The sequence below is a fragment of the Lactuca saligna genome, chromosome 4 (genome assembly GCF_052625555.1).
Source record: "Lactuca saligna cultivar CGN05327 chromosome 4, ASM5262555v1, whole genome shotgun sequence".
Taxonomy (NCBI): Eukaryota; Viridiplantae; Streptophyta; class Magnoliopsida; order Asterales; family Asteraceae; genus Lactuca; species Lactuca saligna.
Genome location: NC_136420.1, coordinates 241,579,377 through 241,587,725, shown reverse-complemented (window position 1 = coordinate 241,587,725; position 8,349 = coordinate 241,579,377). Strand labels below are relative to the sequence as shown.

The window sequence follows — 8,349 nt, the reverse complement described above, 5'->3', positions numbered from 1 at the left end:
ATTTGTGGGAGATTTACACACCTTCTGGGGTGTTTACGGTTTTGGGACATCCCCAAACCGTAAACATATAAAATGGAAGGTTTTGGTGTTTTTTTGTGATAAACTCTTCAAGGATGAACCTTACAAGACCCTAAGGCACTGTGAAGCATCTAGGGACCTTAACACACCATTTTGGCCCTATACTTGGTGTTTACGGTTTTGGGACCTCCCAAAACCGTGAACACCTTTATCTTGGTGTTCTTGGGAGTTTTCTTTGGTATAAACATGTATAGCAAGCTTGAAATGACTCTAGGATAGAAGTACTTACATTGTGGAAGCTTAAAATGAACTTTAAGTCCAAGAACACTAGTATGTGTTCTTGGTGTTCTTGGTGTTTTGGAAAAACTAATCAAAACACAAAAATGGATGGATTAAAGGATGTACAATCACTAGATTAAGTGATATAACAACTTGAAAGGGCTAGAAACACTTACTAGATTGAAGATTTTGAATAAAAACTTGGATGATACTTGAAAGGATATTTTGGAGTTTACTCTTTTGGTAAATGGGGAGTTCTGAGAAGCCGAAGTTTACTCCCTCGCCGTAACCCGTTTCTAGCTATAATATTCGTCTTTTACAAATTGTTTCCGTTTAAGTTATAAATTAAGTCATTATTTTGGAGACTTCTATTATGACTTAATGGTGGTCTAAACATGATTAGAACTCATTTTATCACTCCATATTAGTAATTGGAAACATTTTAGTTTCGACCATATCGAGTTACGACATCTTAATCGGGTGCGACCAAAAGCCCCGTTTAATGTTGGTATCGGGTAAAATTCCACCGTGACCCAAACCTGGACCATATTTAAGGTGGTTTAAGCTTCCATTTGAAGCTTTTACTCTCTCTCTCACTACTCTCTCTCTCTAACCTCTCTCCTCAAACCAAATATAGGGTCCAAAAACATCAAATTTAGGCTTCAAATCTTCAAGGTAACTTCCCTAACTTGTTACTCAACCTCTTTAGCCTTCAAATCCGAGTTTAAACATTGATTTAAGACCATCTTAATGAGTTTATGGCCCTGGAGCATGCTTGGCCCGTAAACTCATGTAAATTGGGTTTTTGAGCCTTAAAATCTCTCCAAAGCAACTTTAGGACTTAGATATGACTTTATGGCTTACCAATTCGGACTTAGAACACCCTAAACATGATTTTTGAGGAGTAAACATGAGTTTACTGCCCAGGAACATACTTGGGCTGTAAACTCATCATTCTTGAAGAGTAAACTCAAAAAATAGTGTTTAAAAGCCATTTAAACACACCATTAGCCTTGGAATAAATCCTAGAACCAACCACAATCGATTTGAGGACCTTAAACATAATAAAAACCCTACATTTGAGTGTTTACGGCCATGATCCCCCAAGTATAGGTTCCAGGGCCGTAAGCTCACATAATCTAGTCAAATGGTGCCCAAAATTCATCCCAAGGCTTGTAAAAATTGTCTAAATCACATGTGATTGTCCTAGCCACCAAAACACATAAGGATTGTGTGGGGGGGGGAGTTTACGGCCGTAAACTCCTAGTTTACTGTCGTAAACTCCATTAAGTGGTCCATTTGTGCGTTAAATTCATTCCTATGCTTTAGATTTACTCCTAGCTAAATTCCCCAAGTGATATTTGACCATTTAGCACCTTAAACCCCATCATCCATGAGTTCACGGCCGTGAACTCATATGGGCATGGTCTTAGGGCTGTAAACTCCGTAAGGAGTATACTCTTGAAGTCCCAAATCATTATCCAAGCCATATACATCCGTAGATGTCACCCGGGTCACTCCAAACACTTGATTTGAAGTGTTTTTGCTCATTGGAGTGTATTATCATATCTAATTAGTGGTTTAAAGTCTAATTAGATACATTTCTATATCATTTCATATTACATAGGAACCTCGTGCGTTATGAAGCCCCGAACCAACACATAGCGTCCAAACCGTCACGTTTTCTCGCCTGGTGAGTTCATACCCCTACCCATTTTCAATGTTTTTCACTGTTTTCAGGGGGGAATACAAGCAAAGTACAAGTAATACTTGTACTCAAAACTTATTTTATATGTGTTCTGTTTCATATTACATATGTTTTTAACACTGAAAAATGATAGTAGATAACCGTTTGAACGTGCAGATCACATTATCATATAATTTGTGAAAAACATTATAAATTGTCGTATTTTATATTTTCACAAATGGTTTTTCTCATAATAATAGTTAAAACATAACCTTTAAACTTTGAACAGGAAACTTAAAATGTTGTTTTTTCCTCGGTAACACCCCACATAGATACGCGAGTGGAGGATAGTAGATAGAACTTTTATATTATCCTTAATAAAACACCCCTAGATACGAGTGTAAAGGACAGGTATCATTGGAACTTAGTCAGGTCCTAGTTAGTACTCCCCCTAGACACGAGAGTAAAGAACTAATAGAACAAGATTTCCATATCGATAATTTTAGTTTTAAATTCATGAATCTAAAGATTGGAGAAACGTCCTTTGCAACACTTCCTAGGCACGAAAGTAGAGGACGCCCCCGTAACCAGAATCTCTGAAAAGGGGAGAGCGCGACTTGAGTGTATAGATCTATACGGGACTAACTATCCCGCACCTAGCTGCTAGCTACAGCCAAACCGAAAGGTTCAAGGGTGACAAAAGTCATAGAAGATATTGGCCACATCTCCAGTCATATCTAGTCTGTAGTATGGTTATGGAGCTCGCAATCAAGATTATGAAAACTTTATACTTAGTTATCAGTTTTATATACGTTGTAAAACTAATGTACACTTAAAGGTAACCAAACTTTCAGGAAACTTCGCACACACACACTTTAAGTATGGTAGATACTTGTACGTTACTTTCAGGTTCGATAACACTTCACAAACACTTTAGGAAATATAGGGTTTTACTGGGATAACAATTGAACATAATCAGAACCGTACAATATAACAATTAACCAAGCATTACTTTTAAGAAAATATGGGATTTTCTTGGGTCGAAACACTTTCAGAAACTAAAAGGAAACTCGTACATTTTCTGAAAACAAAACCTCTTATGAACTCAACAGCTTTATGCTGATTTTCAAACTGCTTGTATTTTCAGGTCCGCATTAGACAGGTACCTAATGATCCTTTTTGCTGAAGACGGAGTGCACCGAAGACACGTCTGCTTTTCTTTATATATACATATGTATAACACTGTGCAACTTTACTTTTGACAAATGTAAATTTTAATATGTAATGTAATGGTTGTTTACTTTGCTTACTATGTACATTGGTTGGGATATTCATGATGTCGTCCACCCCGGATCGTTTCCGCCTTCGGTTTCGGGGTGTGACAGATTGGTATCAGACCCCTTGTTTATAATGAATGAAGTATACCAAGCCTTACATGGTATAAAACTAAAAATATTAAAGGGGCCTAAGTGCTCTCAACTAAAAGTATGCTTCAAAATATAAGTATTTTCAAAAAGTATACAAGTATACCTAACCGTCGAAATCCGTAACTACAAGTAGAACAAAACATAAGTAAATGAATGTTGTATGTTGCGGTTAAACGTGGGCAGTTATGTAGTCGTGTCTAGGATCAATATAGCCTGGCCAACTATATTCATTCGAGACACGGCCAACATGTGCTTGGGAGTGACTGTGGTGTTCAGCATGACTAAAACTTACCCTAGTATCCCAAACATCGAACCGTGGTCGTAGCGAATCATGAAATACTATGGGAGTATTTCTCGAACCAATTGTTTGTAGAAATATTCATTCAAGCGTTGTTCCTTGATCATTCCTTTAGCGATAATTTATCTGTTTTGATAATTCTTTCCTGCTTTATCGCTTATTCGGAATATCTATCTGTCATATCTCTCGATTCAATTTGGAGGACTTATCATCCTCTCTTTCCTGATCTTATTAGATGAAGATGCCTTTAAGAAAGAGAACTAGCTCAAAGAACAACAACCCTCCACCACCCCCTCCTCCTCAGATTGACCTCGTAACGCTTCAATCAGCCATTACTGCGGCAGTGACAACCGCCATGTCACAAAGGAACCCCAGTAGTTCAGGAGGTGATCCCCAGCCCCAAAACCTAGAAGATAGTCAGGGACACCGAAGAGGGGGTTCCTATAAAGACTTCATGAACGCAAAACCCAGGTCCTTCGATGGCACTGGAGGTGTCATTTTTCCTTACCCGATGGTTCGAGAAAATCGAATCAATCTTTGAAATTTGTGCCTGCTCAGAATCTAATAAGGTGAAGTTCGCCGCCTACACCTTCATCGACAAAGCTCTGACTTGGTGGAACGGCCGAGTCAAATCCCTAACTTTACCTGTAGCAAATTCTATGGGTTGGGAGGCCATGAAGGAACTTCTGCTGGCTGAGTACTACCCTCGGGGCGAAATGCAGAAATTAGACCACGAACTCTAGAACTTGAAGATGAAAGGTTCCGATATTGTCGCTTACACTTCCAGGTTCGATGACCTGGCGCTACTCTGTCCGGGAATGGTTACCCCGGAGAGTAAGAAGATAGAGAGATTCATCTGGGGGCTGACCCAGCCAACAAAAGGGAATGTTATAGCTGCGAGACCAAACACATACGACAGCGCCAAATGTTTAGCACGAATCTTAATAGACCATAGTGATGACTTTGAAGAAGCAGCTACCACTCCTGAACCGACAGAGAGGAGTGGCGAGAAAAGAAAAATTGGGAAGAAGAAGGAAAGTCAGATATCGAAGGAGTCTTCGAAGAGGTAGCAAATTGTGGCAGTTCACGCTGCTACTACCCCTGCAACTGTCTCTGTTACTGGATCCTCAGCTCGAAAACCTACCAGTAGGTATGCTGGAACCCTCCCTAGTTGTGACTAGTGCAACTATCATCACCTCACTTCCAACCCATATATAGAGGTGTTTTGAAACAGTTGTGGCATAAAGGGTCACACTGCAAAGAATTGCAAGACACCAACTTAATCAATCAATTAGACTTCTGGAGCGGGCAATGGTGAGGCCTGCTATGGTTGCGGAGAAGTAGGGCATTACAAGCGAAACTGCCCCAAGACAGCAACGGCTGGCAACACAGGAAGAATTCTAGCAATAGGACGAGAAGAGACAGCCGTTGATCCCACCATTGCCTCAGGTATACTCCTCCTCAACAACTCTTACGCTTGCAATCCTTTTCGATTCTAGTGCTAAAAGAAAATCTGTTAACTATTCGTTCAAACATCTTCGTAATCTTATCCCTTCACTAGTAAATGAAACATTCACCATCGAGACGACTATCAGTAGCAAAGAGAACTTTATCGATACATCCATAGGGTGTACCTTTTCTCTGAATGATCACTCTTCATCCACTGATCCTATGTTAGTTTCCATAAATACTTTTGGCGTTATCTGTGACACGGACTGATCGAGTCCCAATTGTGCCGATACCCTTGTATTGAAAAAGCCACCTGTTCCAATCTCCTCTCTGGTCAGACCCTCATGATCTACGGCGATAGATTCGGTTCCGACCTTCGTATCATTTCGTGCATCAAAACTCAAGAGTTTTCCCCAAAATGAGTGTCATGCATTCCTAGCCCATGTGATCCATGGGGAAAAGGAAGTTAGAAACTTCAAGAACGTCCCCGAAGTCTGTGACTGTCCTAATGTATTCCTATAGAGCTTCCGAGAAATTCTTTCCAAACCTCAGATTTAATTTCGCACCAATCAAATTCCTGTAACTATTTCAGTAGTCAAAAAGACCGTCAAAACCAATATCCTTTTTCCTCGAATAGATAACCTTTTGGATCCACTTCAGAGAACCAGCCATTTCTCAAAGATAAACTTTAAGGCTGTGTTTGATATTGGTCTGACTGAGTCGGCTCAGACCATTTTGGCTGACTCGCTTAGCTATTTGTGTTTGATAAACACTTTATGCATGTGTGATTCAGAAATCTATAGCTGATTGAGAAAGAAGTTGGAAATCAGCTGACTGAGAAGAGGAGAAAAGTTTCCATCGGTGCCCTTTCGTCTCCCCTTTCAGCGATTCCTCTTCTCCAGCAAGCAACATCGACCTATTTCTTCCTCTTCCAATCGTCGGTCAAAGCTCCTTCCTCGTCTATCAGGTATGCTTCTACTGTTCTTTTCTTCTCCAGCCGATCAAAGCTCCTTGCCCTAAATGCTCATTGTGTTAGATTTCACCTTATGATTGTCCTTTTGCTTACTCCTTTGTATCTGATTGACTCTGATTTCAATTACATGTACAAAACTAATAAAAATGAATTTACTGTTGAAGGTAGTAGAGCAATTGCTTACTCCTTGCCCTAAATCCATCTATTTACTTGTGAAGGCAGCTGTATGACTCCGATTACACCTTATATATTTTTTAATTCCGATAATACCCTCGGGTAAATAGATGGATTGGCAAGGACAGAAGGTAGCAGAGCAATTAATGTAGATATTGCTGGTGGTATTTGCAGTTGCAACATTTATAACAAGTTATGTTGTGGGTTCATTTCAACTGATGTTGATAGTGTATGCTGGGGGGGGGGGGGGTGAATTTGACAACTTTGATTACAATTCCTAATTGACCCTTTTTTAACAAACATCCTCTCAAGTGGTTGGATCCAAGTGAAGCTGAAAAGCATCCAAAACCACAGGTGGTTGTGACTTCGGTTTCAAAGAAGAAACCCAACAAGAAATAGGCTATGGCTATTATATCATAATTGGGTCATATTGAAATGTGTTTTTTCGGAATTTATTCTGTTTTTAATGTTTATCTTGATAAATGATATAAGGCAGGAAGATTGAAGAAAAATACTTTAAATCAGTAGAGAAATTGAATTTGATTATCTTTAGTGCATTTTTATAATTTTTCAACAACTTCATCGATTGTTGTATATAGTAGAAGGGTAAAATGGTCATTTTTCATCAGTCAGAACATTAAGTCAGATGTATAATCAAACAGCATGGTTCTTACTCATTCAGGATTTCTTACTCAGACAGACATTTCCCAGTCAACTATTTCTTAGTCAGGAACTATCAAACGGGACCTAAGTCAATGTACTGACAGCTACAAATCTATGAGAGTGATGTTCCGTAGACAGTATGCCAGACTCGATATGATCACTACAAGTTCATGGTGATGTCCATCGGTCAAACCAATTTCCTTGGTCATGTAGTAGACAATGAAGACATACGTGTGGAAACCTCCTCAGATTAAAGCAATAGAGAATCAGTCGGCACCAAAGATACCCACAGAAACCCGTCAATTCTTGGGTCTCGCTGACTACTATTGCAGATTCATCTAGAATTTTTCTGGAATCACCAAAACCTTAACCTTACTGACATCGGAAGATGTACCCTCTTGTACGATGTCTTACTTTGGAAAGTCATGGTACGCCTTGGACAGTACGGAGAACTTAACCTGTGGTACATTAGACCATTCGATATCCTCATTAGTATCGATTCCGTAACCTTTAAAGAGCGCGAATTGAGTGTATAGATCTATACGGGACTGACTATCCCGCACCTGGCTGCTACCTACAGCCGAACCGAAAGGTTCAAGGGTGACAAAAGTCATAGAAGATATTGACCACGTCTCGAGTCATATCTAGTCTGTAGTATGGTTATGGAGCTCACAATCAAGATTATGAAAACTTTATACTTAGTTATCAGTTTTATATACGTCGTAAAACTAATGTACACTTAAAGGTAACCAAACTTTCAGGAAACTTCGCACACACACACTTTAAGTATCGTAGATACTTGTACGTTACTTTCAGGTTCGATAACACTTCACAAACACTTTAGGAAAATATAGGGTTTTACTGGGATAACAATTGAACATAATCAGAACCGTACAATATAACAATTAACCAAGCATTACTTTTAAGAAAATATGGGATTTTCTTGGGTCGAAACACTTTCAGAAACTAAAAGGAAACTCGTACATTTTCTAGAAAACAAAACCTCTTATGAACTCAACAGCTTTATGCTGATTTTCAAACTGCTTGTATTTTCAGGTCCGCATTAGACAGGTACCTGATGATCCTTTTTGCTGAAGACGGAGTGCACCGAAGACACGTCTGCTTTTCTTTATATATACATATGTATAACACTGTGCAACTTTACTTTTGACAAATGTAAATTTTAATATGTAATGTAATGGTTGTTTACTTTGCTTACTATGTACATTGGTTGTGATATTCATGATGTCCTCCACCCCGGAACGTTTCTGCCTTCGGTTTCGGGGTGTGACAGATTGGTATCAGACCCCTTGTTTATAGTGAATGTAGTATACCAAGCCTTACATGGTATAAAACTAAAAATATTAAAGGGGCCTAAGTG

General features: G+C 39.2%; 1 pseudogene; it reads left to right on the top strand.

Moving 5' to 3' along the window:
- Nucleotides 1-6,415: 6,415 nt before the first annotated feature.
- On the top strand, nucleotides 6,416-6,724 carry LOC145039072 (signal peptidase complex subunit 1 pseudogene; annotated as a pseudogene).
- Nucleotides 6,725-8,349: the final 1,625 nt, after the last annotated feature.